Here is a 15,558-nt window from a genome sequence, read left to right as displayed (position 1 = left end):
GGTGCCGTCAGACGGTGGCGGCAGCCAATCGGTGCCGTCAGTCGGTGTGGGGGGGGGGGGTCGGGTCTCGGTCTCCAGCCATGTCCGATGCTATTTCAACATCGGCCATGGCTGGATTGTAATATTTCACCAATTTTCATTGGTGAAATATTACAATCGCTGATTGGCAGTTTCACTTTTAACAGCCAATCAGAGCGATCGTAGGCATGTGGGGGCTAAGCCACACCCCCAGGTGCTAACTCTGAAGGGTCCTTTGTGTGCGGGTCGGGTGACCTTTCAGTGACCCCCGTCACCCGACCCGCAGGGTGGCAATCAATTCATGACGCCACATAGGCGTCATGGGTCGTATTGTCACGACTTTTCATGACGCCAATGTGGCGTCAAAGGTCGTGAAGGGGTTAATGTTATTTTCCAATTTTTTTTAACAATATATGCATGTATTATGTTTTCACAGGAAGCTGAATCTGAGGAGCTTCCAGGAGGAGACATGCAGGGTGGAGAAATGCAAGGAGGGGGCGCGCAGAATGTAAGTTTAGCACATACAAAAACTCACATACATACAGTACATAATGCTACACCCAACACAAACATTCATCACAGCACACACAATAACTCCGCATCCATCCAACCACATACCTTTTTTTTTTTTTTTTTTACAGTCTTCACAAACCGGTGCCCGCACTAGAGCGACTCCCAGGACATCCCAGCGTCGTCGAGGTGATGCCTCTGGTGTGGTCGGCGAACAGTAAGTAACCTTTTATTTGGGTGATTGATTAATGAAGCTCATGTGTTTGAATTTAATATTCTTTTTTTTTTTCACAGGTTTCACAGCGTGCTCCCCACAGACCAGTGGAAGAGGGGATGATTATAGATGTTGACGCCCTCATCGAGGTTGTGCAACCACGGGAGCCGCTGTGGAACATGGAAAACCGCTACCATGCCGCCCAACCAACCACCCGACGGCTATAGGATGAGGTGTGCTTGGAGGTTGTAGAGAACTGGGAGGAGCTCGATGCGAGGGCCAGGGATTTTGTGCGTAAGTATTCCAATTTCAGTAACTTAATATTACAGCATGTGAAGTTTTTAATACTAACCACTTTTTTTTTTCCTTCACAGATGACAGGGTTATCATACGGTGGCGGTCGTTCAGGGATTGCTTCAAGAGGGACTTCAACAAGGAGATGCAGGCCCCGAGTGGATCGAGAGGACGCAGGAGCAGCCAGTATAAACATTACAGAGCCCTGTCGTTCCTCCGGTCGACGATGGTGAGCAGAAGATAAATATTCCACACACCATTTCTGTAGTACATATGTTGACATGTTTAACCTAATTTTTTTTCAGCAATGTTAAATGAAATATCAATATATTAATTTTTTTTTTCTCTTTTCTAGCACCATCTGCAGCACTCGGGAGCCTGCTTTTGATCCCTTCTGAGACTGCCACCGGGGACCACATCGAGGTATCCGACCCCTCTGTACCTTCCCTCTTGTCTCGTCCCTCTGTTCCCTCCACCAGCACTGGAGCAGAAGGGCAGTCTTTATCACATGAAGCTGCAGGTGACATTTTTCAGTTCCCTTTACCCCACCCCTCTGACACTACCGCAACATCTCTACCAACTTTTGGTTCTGGACGGCAGCGTCTGAGAGGTCAGGAAAGGATGGCCTTGTCTGACTGTCTGAATCCTTCCACCGTCCATCCTCTTACCACCGTCCATCCTCCTACCACTTCTCCTTTCTCTAGTTCACCATTCCATTCTTCCCAGTACCTTCCTTCCCCATTGCATTATACCCCAATGCCCTCACCAAACCCACCCCCACACACACCTTCAATGTTCCCGCAAACATCCTCTGTTCAACTCCCGTCCTAACCTCATGTTTTCAACCCCCTTCCACTTCTGATCCTCACCAACTCCGTTCCCAGTCCTCCACCCCCCTCCTCGATGTGGTCAACCCTGTTAACCCCTCCGATGATATCTCCACCCAACAATACCGGCATCTGTAATTTTGTTAAAATAAATTAAAAAAATTTTATTTAAAAAATTGCTAAAATAAATATTTTTTTGTTTCCAAAGAATTTTATTGTGTGGTTTAATTTTTTTCTTAACACCGTTGGTGTACAGGTGGTAATACACAACACTTGGTAAAGGTTCAAGGTACACCGGTGGTGTACAGGTAAAAATACACAACACTTGGTAAAGGTTCAAGGTACACCGGTAAAAATACACAACACTTGGTAAAGGTTCAAGGTACACCGGTGGTGTACAGGTAAAAATACACAACACTTGGTAAAGGTTCAAGGTACACCGGTGGTGTACAGGTAAAAATACACAACACTTGGTAAAGGTTCAAGGTACACCGGTAAAAATACACAACACTTGGTAAAGTTTTAAGGTACACCGGTGGTGTACAGGTTAAAATACACAACACTTGGTAAAGGTTCAAGGTACACCGATGGTGTACAGGTAAAAATACACAACACTTGGTAAAGGTTCAAGGTACACCGGTGTACAGGTAAAAATACACAACACTTTTATTACCCACAATTGGTGTAAAGGTATCAAAACTATGAAAGAAAAAAGGAAAAGGAAAAATTACAAAAGTTTTTCTTATAAAAAAAGGAACCTTGGAATAAAATAAAAAAATAAAAATTATACCTTGTCATCTTGCCAGTCGACTCTTCCTTCTGGTGACACAAAATAATCAGCAAATGTGTCCCTCATTGTTGTCAGTGACACAGTACTCCAAACACTTGTCTGGTGATAATCCCACAAGGTGGTTTCACAAACATTTTCTTCCATGGAAACAGGTTCCTTTGAAATTACAAAATTGTGCAGGATGACACATGCCTTCACCACCTCATCCACAGGCTCAGTTTTCATTTTAATGGCAGTTAACAGCACTCTCCATTTTGATGTTAAAATCCCAAAAGCGCACTCCACCACTCTTTGTGCTCTTGTCAATCGATAAAGATTTTTTTTGTGTGTCAATCCATGACTTCCATATGGCTTGAGAAGATGTTTAGAGAGTTGAAATGCATTGTCTCCAACACATACAAATGGCATTGGTGGGCCTGTTGTTCCAGGGAGTGGTCTTGGAGGTGGGAATTCAAAATTGTCTCCATACAAACGACGACCCATTGCGGACATCTTGAATACCTGCAAATCATTGGATCGACCATACGCACAAATGTCGACCCCAATAAATTTGCATTTTGAGTCTGCAATGGCCATCAATACAATGGAGAAGAATTTCTTATAGTTGAAATATTCAGATCCGGATCCAATGGGTTTCACAATCCTTATGTGCTTCCCATCCACTGCACCAACACAATTCGGAAACTGGCAGATTTCTTGAAAGTTGTCAGCAATCTCCAGCCATCTTTCCTGTGTTGGCTGTGGGATGTACTCCTCGTGTAGACAATCCCACAATGCCCGGCAGGTCTGTTGGACTATTCCAGAGATTGTCGATATCCCAAGCCGGATCTGGTAATGGAGGAAGGTGAAGGATTCTCCAGTTGCCAGGAATCTATTAAAAAAGGGTAAAAAGTAAAATTAATACAAACTACAAGCAATAACATGACAATAAAAGTCTGCAGAATCTGAAAACTTTAAAAAAATAAATAAAACTTACCGAAGGGTCACCATCAAACGCTCCGCCGGTGATATAGACAAGCGCATGTAGGTGTCCCTTCTCTGGATTTGCGCTCTGGCACGCTCCACCAAAATTTCAAACAAGTCCTGTCTCATGCGCACATAATTAAAGAACTTGTCCGGGTGATCCCTCAATTCCAGATAAAGTGTTGAAAAAACGCCAAGGGTAAATCTCTGTGCATTTATAGGATGAATCCACTGCCGTCTCTTCCCTCTCCGACGCAGGATTCGCAGTCTTGTTTTCTCCGTCTGCAGAGCAATAATTTCCAAACGATTGCATTGAAAATCAAAATCCACACAGAGGGTGTTAATATTCGCTATTACTCCTTCCATCTCTGCCACTAGCTCTACAACCTTTCAAAGATATTGTTTTACAACACCATAGATATAGTTTTCCCTAGTTTCCAGGATTCAATCACATTTGGGACCATTTTCCAAGAGCCAGTCATGTTTGGGAGCATCCCATTTTGAAGGTGTGGAAAAACGGATCCGTCAGAAAATGGTCCCAACGGATGGCAAAAACGGATGGCAGCGGATGGTACGGATCCGTTTTTTTATGGATCCATATAAAAATCCGTATAGCGGATCCGTCAAAAACCGGATCCGTACCATCCGCTTGCATCCGTTTTGACACATTTTTAGCGGATCCGCCATTTTCAAATTTTGGCGGATTTTGACTGATCTGGAAAAACTGATTTGTGAAACAGGCCTTATTTGGTTGACAGCTCTGGCTTCATAGGGCCAGAGAAAGGAGGTGATAGATGGAAACCAAGCTGGTGGGAAGGTGTATATAAATAATTGGCCTTAGGCTGGAGTCACACACAAGGTAGAAAAATACGGACCATATTTTACGTCCGTAATACGCATAAATGGTCCCTAAATAGTGCTCCGTATGTCATCCGTTGTCAGGGTGTGGCCGCGTATTTTTCTCATGTAAGCATCCATATGTAATCCGTATGGCATCCGTATACCGTTTTTTTCTCGCAACCTTGCAAAATGGACATTTAACGGTTTTGAGGCCTGCACATAATTTAAATCATCAGCACCAACCCTATTTATTGCCTCAACATCAGGTGGCAGCCTCCAATCTACCCATTTTGGTGCTGTGCTTGTGTGGGGGTCTTGCTGGTTGTTAGCAAACATGTCTGACACACTTCAGTTCACCCCAACTGACCGTGTTCTCTACAACTGAGTTTCGGCCAGGCGCTTTGGCCACCCATACCCAGTGATTGTGGATCCGAGGAGGAGGAGACAAATGTGGGTCCATCCACTTTTGAGGCAACGACTAACAAGAGGTAATTTTCAGCTCTTCTATTCTTCTCTACGGGATCATCCTGAAAAATTTTACAAATACTGTCGCATGAGCCTTGCAACATTTGATCTACTCTTGGAGACAGTGCGCCCTGGGATCCTGGGATAACCTTTCAGGACACAAGGATGCGCAAAGCTAAATCTGCAGAGGAGCGACTTCTACTCACATTACGGTATGTACTACACAACCACATTCTCTATGTTCATGATGTGTTGCCCAAAGTATGTTTTTTATTTTGTCCTAAGTTTAATGCCCTCATCTTATTCCAGATATATATAAATTTACAGACCAGAATGTTATGTGTAATATGTACTGAATATCACGTAGTGATTGTGCAACCAAATATATGTGTGTTAGTAGATATGAATCACTAACAAGTTTGGTATGTATGTACGTGGTGTTTTGTTAATTTGTGCATTCTAAAATGTTCCATTTCTGTTGTTCAGTTTCCTGTCCACTGGCCTGTCTTATGCCGCCCTCCACCATGATTTTCTCATTGGAAGATCTAAGGCTGTGTGCACACGCTGCGGATTAGGTGCGGATTCATCCGCGCGGATTTTGTAAAATCCGCAGGTCAAACCGCAGGTCAAAAGACCTGTGGTTTTACCTGCGGATCGCTCTGCGGTTTTGCCCTGCGGTTTTTCATCTCCTCAATGGAGGAGATGGCAAACCGCAGGGGAATCCGCAGAAAGAATTGACATGTCAATTCTTTCTGCGGATTGAAAACCGCAGATAATCCGCGCGGAAAAATCCGCACCGTCTGCACTGCGGTTTTTGATTCCCTTAGGGAATCATGGTACTGTACACCGCAGCAAAAACTGCTGCGGGACCGCAGCGGCCAAAACCGCTGCGGAACCGCAGCAAAATCCGCAGCGTGTGCACACACCCTAACATTTCTGGCATAGTCAGGTCGACATGTAGTCAGATATGGTCAAGACTACATCAACTCGTCATGCCCCAGCCAAGGATGGAAGACTGGTTGAGGATATCAAGGGACTTTGAGGAATGCCACTTTCCTAATTGTATTGGGGCCCTTAATGGCAAACATATCCGGGTGCGTAAGCTGGCGAACTCTGGCTCACAATTCTTCTATTAGAAACAAGACTTTTCTGTTGTATTGTTGGCTCTGGCAGACCCTCAATACAAGTTTATAATTGTTGACATTGGGGCCTATGGAAGGACGGGAGACTCTAGACTCGAGACGGGAGACTCATTATGGGTCGGCGGATACGCACCAACCAGCTGGATCTACCCCCACCACGCCAGCTACCAGGATCCACTCAAGAATCAGTCCCTTATGTCCTTGTGGCAGATGAGGAGTTTCAGTTAACGCGCAATGTCATGAGGCCATATCCCCGGCGCAACCTGGACCACCGGCGCTGAATTTGCAAGTTGCGCCTATCTCGTGCTCGGCGACTGGTGGAGTGTTCCTTTGGCATACATTGGGCCAAATGGCAGGTCCTACAATCTGCCATTCAGCTGAGTGAACAAAATGTAAATGAAGTAATTAAATCATGTGGTGTTCGCCATTACTTCACCAGGATACATGATTGTTCCTCCTCTGCTGGTGTTGTGCGTGGGTCAGACAATGTACGTAGGGCGAGGCCACCTATCAACCCTCAATGTAGACCGCTCTCTGGGCTCAAAGTGTGTGATATTTTCACAAATTACTTTATGTCACCTGAGGGGGAAACTTCTTGGCAAGAGCATGCTGTGTCTATGTTGTAAATGTTTCTTTTTGGGCTTTGGGTAACTATATATATTACAACCCCTTATGTCTTTTCTCTGTTTATAAATCAATGTGTAAGCATATGGCAGCATGTCGTGATGTAAGTGCATCATTGATAAAGACAGCAACAGTTGAAAGTTAAAACTTTTTATGTATCCTTTTTTTAAAGGCCTTGTGAAGCCTTATGTTATTTAGCAAAATGGCCAGAATTGGCCTTAGAACACAAACACATTTTTAGAATGTTCCAATACAGCATTTAACCACAAAACACACACAAAGTTATAAATTGTAGTATGTAGGATGGGGAGAAGGCGGCAGCCCAGCCTGTGTTGCCTGATGGCTAGTGTGGCCACCTTAGCCCTCGGCCTGTGTGGGGGTATACTCTTGCCCATGATGGAGGTAGTGGGCCGGCTCATGGGCTTGAGGTGGATACTGGTCACTATATTGGAGACGACTCTCCTGTTGAGGCTGGTAGGGCCGTGAGTCTAAACCACCAAAATGGCCATGTCGTCCACAACCAGATTGGGACCAGCCTCCAACGTTGGCTGGGAACAAGTGGCCATATTGGTGTGCTGGGTTACACCCTGACATTTGGGAATGATGTTGCCAATGTTGGGTAGAGGGGGAAGGGTGTGAGGTGTAGGCCCAGGTGTAGGAGGATCCTCAGACCCTGATTGAGCAAGCACTTGGGGGTGTGGGTTAAGACGCATGAGATTCCTGGGTGACAGCTGCCACCTCTCCAGAAACTCAAACAGCTCATAAGGGGTATTGGGGTGTGTGCTTGCGTCAATTAGGATCTGAATGGATCCTTGCACACGTAGCCGCACCTCACGGGGAAGGGAACGAAGATAATGGGCAAGGCTGCGTGAGTACTCCTCCTCCCCATCATCAGTGGCAACTCTGTTACGAGAGTTTTGGTCCCCTGTATCCACATTGGTCGTGGTATCAGTGGCAGGGATATGGCGCCTTCGTCTATGTTGCCTGGATGGCGCAGCAGGCTGGGGGGAGCCTTGTAGCCGAACAGTTGGGCTGCTGCTGTTTCCCTGTTCAACCTGGATGTCGGGTGGTGAATCAGCTGACGGTCCTTGTTGTGGCTCTGTTCCTGGTGGTGGTGTTTCTGGTGGCGGCCCAGGTTCTAGGGCAGGATCAGGTCGAGCCGGAGAAGTCACTTGGGCCTGGCTCCTTGGAAGGTCACAAGATGGGCCAGACACCTCAACCCCTCCACCTACAGGATCGATGGCCTCTGATTCAGACCCTGTCTCCCTTTCAGTGATGTTAGAGTGAGTTCTGTGATTAAATATAAAATGTAGAAAAAGGAAATTTTTGATTGGGCCCTATAAAGCATTTGTGTCATGTGGTGTTTTTGTTATACTTACGGTCTGAGATCCATAATTGGAGCGAGGTATGAGAGTCGGTCAAAATAAACATATTTCCGCTTTGTGTGGGCCCCTGAACCACTTCTTGCCCGCTGCTGGCGCTCGCGGTGATGCTGGTCATGGATGCTGCGCCAGTGTCTCATCACATCTTCAACTGCAATGTGACATAAAAAGAATGAAAACTTACAATTTGCCGAAAACAAGTTTTTGAACTAGTATCAAAGTCATGTGGCCTACTAGGGTGTGAGTTCTACCCAGGGTGGCATTTAGCATTGGTGCAACCAGGCCAGATGCACAGGGTCACAGTAGCTCATGTGGCAATTAGCAACTCTTTAAACTGTTTTTGCTAGGCATTATGAGGAGCTTGGGGACAGGGTAACATTCTCTCAGGTTCAAACAGTGTGTCCAAAAATAATTTACTTATAATTTATAAGTCACAAGAGCCCAATATCAGAAGCACAGGATGTGGGGGGGGGGGCTACTTGTTAAATTTTTTTGGGATGGCAGGTAATTTGACATACATAATTTATGTGCACGTACTCAGTGGCGTATCTGGGGGGGCAGCCGGGGCATTTGCCCCGGGCGCAGCCAGCAGGGGGGCGCAGTTGGGCCGCCTAATGCAGCGGTCCGCAGTGTCCTCCATGGCGGCTGTGTTCCACCACCCCCCTGGCCTGGGAGTCGGCGGTTCTCTGTGTCAGCTGTCAAGCTGACAGCCGGCGCAGAGAAGGAGCGCGTGCCGGCTCCCACGGAGCAATTGTACTGGCGTCTGTATAGATGCCAGTGAAATTGCAGCTCTGACCGCCGGGTCAGAGCGACGTTAGCAGCGTGATCAGGTCATGTGATCACGCTGCTGACATCACTCCCCGGCGCCCAGAGAGAACCCTGGTGGTAAGTGTGCTCCACTGTGGAGCTGAAGAACCACCGAAGATGGGAGATGGGGGGGATTTGTAGAGGGGATGGGGATTAATGTGTGGGGGGATTTGTAGAGGGCATGGGGCTTAATGAATGGGGATGGGGGTTAATATGTGGGGGGGTTAATGAATAGGGATGGGGGTTAATGAATTGGGATGGGGTTAATGTGTGGAGGCGTTAATGAGTGGGGATGGGGGTTAATGTGTGGGGGGGCTAATGAGTGGGGATAAGGGGTAATGTGTGGGGGGATTAATGAATGGGGATGGGGGTTAATGTGTCTGGGGGTTAATGAGTGGGGATGGGGTTAATGTGTGGGGGTATTTGGAGTGGGGATGGGGGTTATTTAATGTGTGGGGGGATTTTGAGTGGTGATGGGGGTTGATGAGTGGGGATTGGGTTAATGTGTGGTGGGATTTGGAGGGGGGGGCGCCGAACCGAATTCTTGCCCCGGGTGCTAGAAAGCCTAGATACGCCTCTGCACGTACTTATGTGCTGCTGCTCCTCACGTGGCCGATCACCAAAATCAGGGAACATTTTGCAACATATGTGCCTCCATGCAGCCTCCTTTCTTGCCTGGTCGGCATAATGTGCATCCCGTTGGTCCCATAATTCCGGACGATCCTGCACAAGAACAATTAGCAGCTCCACATTCAGATTCTGGTAGGGTGCCATGATGCTGTACTCCGTGGAGGCGTACTTCCTGTATGTCTAGAGCGCTTTTTGAGATAATGTGCATGTCTACGCTTCCTGATGATGGATTGGCCCATTTCCTGTCACCAGGAAAAGTTTTGCGTATTTCTCGCAAGTCACACGTCTGGTCCATGTGTAATGCGATGTTTTTGCGCACCCATAGACTTGCATTGGCGTACTACAGTCGGAATACGCTGACAATCGCAGCATGCTGCGATTGGCACGGACCGTAGAAAATACGAGAGAAAAATACAGCTGATGGGAGCTACCCCATAGAGAATCATTGGTCCGTGTGCAATGCGTTGTTTTATCGCCTCTCACTCGTCCGTATTCCTCTCTAGTGTGACGCCGGCCTTAGGCCGGGGTCACACTGGCGAGGAATACGGGTGCGTGAGAGGCGCAAAAAGCACGCATTAGACACGGACCAATGATTCTCTATGGGGTCACTCGCACCAGGCGTATATTTCTCCTCCGTATCCTCCGCTCCGTGCCACTCGCAGCATGCTGCGATTGTCAGCGTACTATGCCCGTAGCACGCCAATGCAAGTCAATGGGTGCGCAAAAAATACGGATTACACACTGAACACATGTGTGACCTGCGAGCAATACGCAGGTCTTTTGGCTGGTGAACAGGAAATGGGCCAATCCATCATCAGGAAGCGTAGACATGCAAATAAGCTCAAAAAGCGCTCCAGACATCCAGGAAGTACGCCTCCACGGAGTACAGCAGCAGCATGGCGTCCACTTACATAAATGTGGAGATGCTAATTGTGCTGGTGCAGGAGCGTCCAGAAATATGGGACCCACGCGACGCAAACTATGCGAACCGCACAAGAAAGGAGGCGTCATGGAGGCGCATCTGTCGCCAGATGTACCATGACTTCGGTGACAGACCACGTGAGGAGCAGCAGAAAATTCGTAAGTGCAACCATAAAAATATAATTAACGTTAGCGCGCGCTATAAAATGACTCTACAATCAGCCCCCCCCCCTTCCTGGGCATGTAATTTTAGCCTCATGAGGCCGTTACATTAGGATGTGACATGTGGCTTCACACAGCCATAATTAGGGGTTAGGCCACAAGCTCCTCATCCTCCTAGCCACAAAAATTAGTTTCAGGGGAGCTAATGAGACCCTGGGTATCGGCCCAATTACATATTTCACCATGGGTAGAACACACACCCCATAAGGCCCCATGCCTAGACTACTGTTTGAAAATGTGACCTCTCCAATATGTGATTTTGACAATCTTTCCTGTCACATTGCAGTGGAAGATGTGATGAAACGGTGGAGAAGCATACGGGACCAATACCGCCGGGAACGCCAGCAGCGGTCCAGGAGTGGGGATGCTGGCCATGTCAAGCGGAAATATATATATTATGACCGGCTGAACTTCCTCGCCCCAATTCTGGCTCTGAGACCGTAAGTACATACCTCACACCACATGACACAAAAACATTACACAAATACTTTACAGGGACAAAAATATTGATGTATTTTTGCCTCTGTTCTATTTCATAACAGAACTCAATCCAACCTTACGGATCGAGGAACGGCCTCAGAGGCAGAGCCCGTTATTGATCCTGTAGGGGATGAGGTGGCTGGCCCATCTTCTCCCCCTACAAGAAGGATATCTGAAGAGGAGGCATCACAAGAGCACACAATGGCTGCCCGACACAACACACCACCAGGATGGTCTGCAGCTGCAACCTCACCCATCCTGGAAGAGATGGGCAACTTGAGCAGCAGCCCAACTGCCCAGATCAGGCCCTCCCCACAGGCTGCTCTAGCAACACGGCGAATAAGAAGAAGGCGCCAGGTCGCCATTCAAGAGAGCAGGACCAATGTGGACACTGGGGTGCTGACTTACTTGTCCAGAGTCACTACAGATGATGGTGAGGAGGCCTATGCACGTAGCCTCACCCTTTATCTCCGTGCCCTTACCCGTGAGGTCAGGCTCCGTATTAGGGGGTGTATTCAGATCCTGCTTGATGCAAGCACCCCCCCCAATACCCCATATGAGGTGTTTGAATTTCTGGAGAGGTGGCAGCTCTCACCAAGAAATTTAATGCGCATGAGACCATCCACACAGATGCTTGCTCAAGCAGGGTCTGAACAGCCCCTAATACGTGGGCCAACACCTCAACCCCTTCCTCCCCCTACCCATCCTTCTATTCCGCAGCCCCAAATGTCTTCATCAAGCCAACCCCACCAATATGGCCACTTGTACCCACCCAGTGTTGGAGGCTGGTCCCAACCTGGTTGGGGACGATCTGGCTATCTTGGTGGGTATGAGCCACGGGCCTACCATAGCCAACAAGAAGCCCCTCACCATCATCATTATTACTCTGGGCAGTATCACCAACAGGCCCAGGAGGCTGGACAACAACAGCATCATGGGCAACAGTATGGCCCCACACAGGGCGATGTTGGCCACAATGTCCAGCAGCACCCACAGGCTGTTCCTCCCCGTTCCCCTTCCCCTACATATGAGGATTTATGAATCCAAACTTTGGAGATGTCCAGTGACATGTAACTGGTGCTTCTAATCTAGAGAAAAAAACAGGTGATCTCCTTCACCAACATTTCGAACATAATTTAACACTCACATTTGTAAACAATGTTTTCCAAACATATGAAACAATCCATCATGACAGGCAACGCTACCTCACGCCTTTCACACAGATATTACATGTGTGTATAAAAGAGAATATTGAAATGCGCTATACTGTTACCTGAAAGGATGAAAATACACTAATCACTTGTTAATGCATAGGAAAGGTGTGCTTGCCTTTAGTTAAGTAGTCAACTTTGTTATTAGCATTCTCTAGTAAACCAATTTGAGGCGAACAGCATTCACAATATCACGCTCTCTCTATGTCTTAACAAGTGAGTTTTGTATTTTCATCCTTTCCAGTATAGCATGCTTAAATATTGTCTGTTCTACAGACAGGTAATATCTGTGTGAAAGATGTGAGGTAGCCTTGCCTGTCATGGTGGAATCTTTCTATGTTTGGAAAACATTATGAGGAAATGTGAGTGTTATCTTATTGACTTTATTTTGGTGATGGAGCTCACCCTTTGTTGCCTAATCCAGGTTAATGTAGGCATGCAGCAATGTTGTTATTGCATAATGTTTGTTGCAGTTTTTTTCTGTTATGTTAATGTTACATCAAGTTAACGAAGGCCCAAAGGGTCATTTTGGCCTTTGCCAAATTTGTGTTTTGGCAAAATTATGTTTGCCTTTAATCCAAACCCAAAAAACAAAAAGGCAAAACTAAAAATTTGTCTACTCTAGTTAACGTCTCTGTGTGATTTCTCACTATCCCTCACAACATACTAACAGACACCAACCAATGCAAAGAAACACTCATAGAATCATAAAAAGGCTTGAGTAATATATATTTAGACACACTTTGAACCCAAAAAAATTAGAACATAGACACAGCATTCTCTTGCCAAGAAGTAGCCCCCTCAGGTGAGATAAAGTAATTAGTGAATATATCACGCACTTTGAGGCCAGAGAGCGGTCTACGTTGAGGGATGATAGGTGGTCTCACCCTGCGCACATTGTCCGGCCTACGCACAACACCATCAGAGGAGGAGCAATCATGTATCCTGGTGAAGTTATGCAGAACAACACAGGCTTTCACAACTTCATTCACATTTTGCTCACTCAACTGAATGGCAGACTGGAGTACCCGCCATTTGGCACAAAGAATCCCAAAGGAACACTCCACCAGTCGCCTAGCACGTGATAGGCGCAAGTTAAAAATTCTGCGCCTGTGGTCAAGGTTGCGCCGGGGATATGGCCTCATGACATTACGTGATAACTGAAAGGCCTCATCTGCCACAAGGACATAAGGGACTGATTGTTCGGGGGAGCCTGGTAGCTGGCGTGGTGGTGGTAGATCCAACTGGTTGGTGCGTAGCCGCCGACCCATTATGGAAGTATTGAAGACTCTAGAGTCTCCCGTCCTTCCATAGGCCCCAATGTCCACAATTATAAACTTGTATTGAGGGTCTACCAGAGCCAACAATACAACAGAAAAGTATTGCTTATAATTGAAGAATTGGGACCCTGAGTTCGGCGGCTTACGCACCCTGATATGTTTGCCATCCAGGGCCCCAATACAATTTGGAAACTGGCAGTCCTCCTCAAAGTCCCTTGAAATCCTTAACCAGTCTTCCATCCTGGGCTCGGGTAGGACCACCTGATGGAGTCTTGTCCAGATTTGTGCACATGTAGACCTCACTATGCCTGAAATGGTGGACTTACCAATGAGAAACTCATGGTGGAGGGCGGCATAAGACAGGCCAGTGGACAGGAAGCTGTAGAACAACAGAAATAGTCCAGGTTAGAATGGCTAAAGTAAAAAAAAATCAGTTACATGCCGACCAAACTTGGTAGGAAATGAGAGAGAACAACACACACATATTTGGTGGCACAATGACTAAGTGATATGCAGTACATATTAGATGTAACATTGTGCTGTGTCAGGTGAAACATATTTTGAGTAAGATGAGGGTATTAAACATTGTCCAAGAAGACCAAAAAACATAAATTAACACACACATTATGAACATAGAGAATGTGGTTGTGGAGTACATACCGTATTGTGAGTAGAAGACGCTCCTCTGCAGATATGGCTTGGCGCATCCTAGTGTCCTGAAATGTGATCCCAGGGCGCACTGTCTCCAAGAGTCGATCAAATGTGGAAATGCTCATTCGACAGTACTGGAAAAAAATTTTCCGGATGCTCCCGCAGAGACGAATAGAGGCGGTGAAAATGCCCTCTTGTGAGTCGTTGCCTCAAAAGTGGATGTACCCACATGCGTCTCCTCCTCCGCGGATCCACTATCACAGGATATGGTTGGCCAAAGCGCCGTGACAAAAGCCAGGTAAAGAGAACCTGCTCGGTTGTATTGAATGTCAGACCCTCTGACATGCTGCACAAAGAACACCAACACACCTCGTGAAAGCAAGGTGAGAAATGTACAGAATGTAGGCAGCCACCTGTTTCTGAGTGTCTAAATAGGGTGCAGGCTAATGATTTAAATTGTTTGCAGGCCTCAAAACCGTTAAATGTCCATTTTGCAAGGCTGCGAGAAAATCTCGCCATACGGATTGCATACGGATTGCATACGGAGACACACATGCGCAAAATACGCGACCTCACCTTGCTTACGGATGACCTACGGACCACTATTTAGTGGTCATTGATCCGTATTACGCATGTAAAATACGGAGCGTATTTTGCGCAGGTTAGTGTGACTCCAGCCTTACCGTGATGCACAGAGCACCTGTACTTGGTTTGAAAAGTCATCCTGTGCTGACTGAGTCCCTTTAATGATGGAGAACCAGACTTTACAAAGTTGTTTCTTCTTTTATTTCACATACCAAAGAGATCAATAAAAGTGTTTATGCTATAAATGTAGTGCTATTACTTTGCATCAATAGAGAATAGATGTCTATCTAAGGCTGGAGACACACTAGAGTATCACATCTGATACGTTAAGCTAATGACAATCGGCTACTGCTCTGCTGCGAGCGTGATCCGAGTGTCAGTGATCTGTACTCCGATCATCTTGCATCAGAAAATCACAGCACAGGTGCAGAGGAGACAAAAAAAGTAATTTCTCAATCTTCTCCATTGCCAGCGTCCATGGGAATCGCACTGCACTTAGGTGACATAGATCTGATTCTCGCAGCCATTTGCAGCATGCTGAGATTGTTTTTGCATGCTGAATCGGCATGAGAAAATAATTGCATATGTGCACTGCCCCATAGAATAATACTGGGTCGAGTGCAATCCAATTTTGTATCAGATTGTTCTTGTCCGATTTTATTTGCTGGTTTGAGAGAGCACTAAGGGTATGTTCATGCTGAG

At 46.6% G+C, this 15,558-nt stretch overlaps 1 long non-coding RNA gene across 1 annotated transcript; it reads right to left on the bottom strand.

Moving 5' to 3' along the window:
• Positions 1 to 6,821: 6,821 nt before the first annotated feature.
• LOC141092150 (uncharacterized) lies at positions 6,822 to 15,289 on the bottom strand. The gene is made up of 3 exons (XR_012232695.1): positions 13,947 to 15,289; positions 8,067 to 8,220; positions 6,822 to 7,977 (listed from the first exon to the last, which is right to left on the bottom strand). It is a non-coding gene; the product is annotated as an uncharacterized lncRNA (long non-coding RNA).
• Between the last annotated feature and the right edge of the window lie 269 nt (positions 15,290 to 15,558).

This window comes from Dendrobates tinctorius, unplaced genomic scaffold, assembly GCF_039654945.1.
Source record: "Dendrobates tinctorius isolate UK_male_01 unplaced genomic scaffold, ASM3965494v1 ptg000008l, whole genome shotgun sequence".
Classification (NCBI taxonomy): Eukaryota; Metazoa; Chordata; class Amphibia; order Anura; family Dendrobatidae; genus Dendrobates; species Dendrobates tinctorius.
This window is presented reverse-complemented; position numbering and strand designations above follow the sequence as displayed.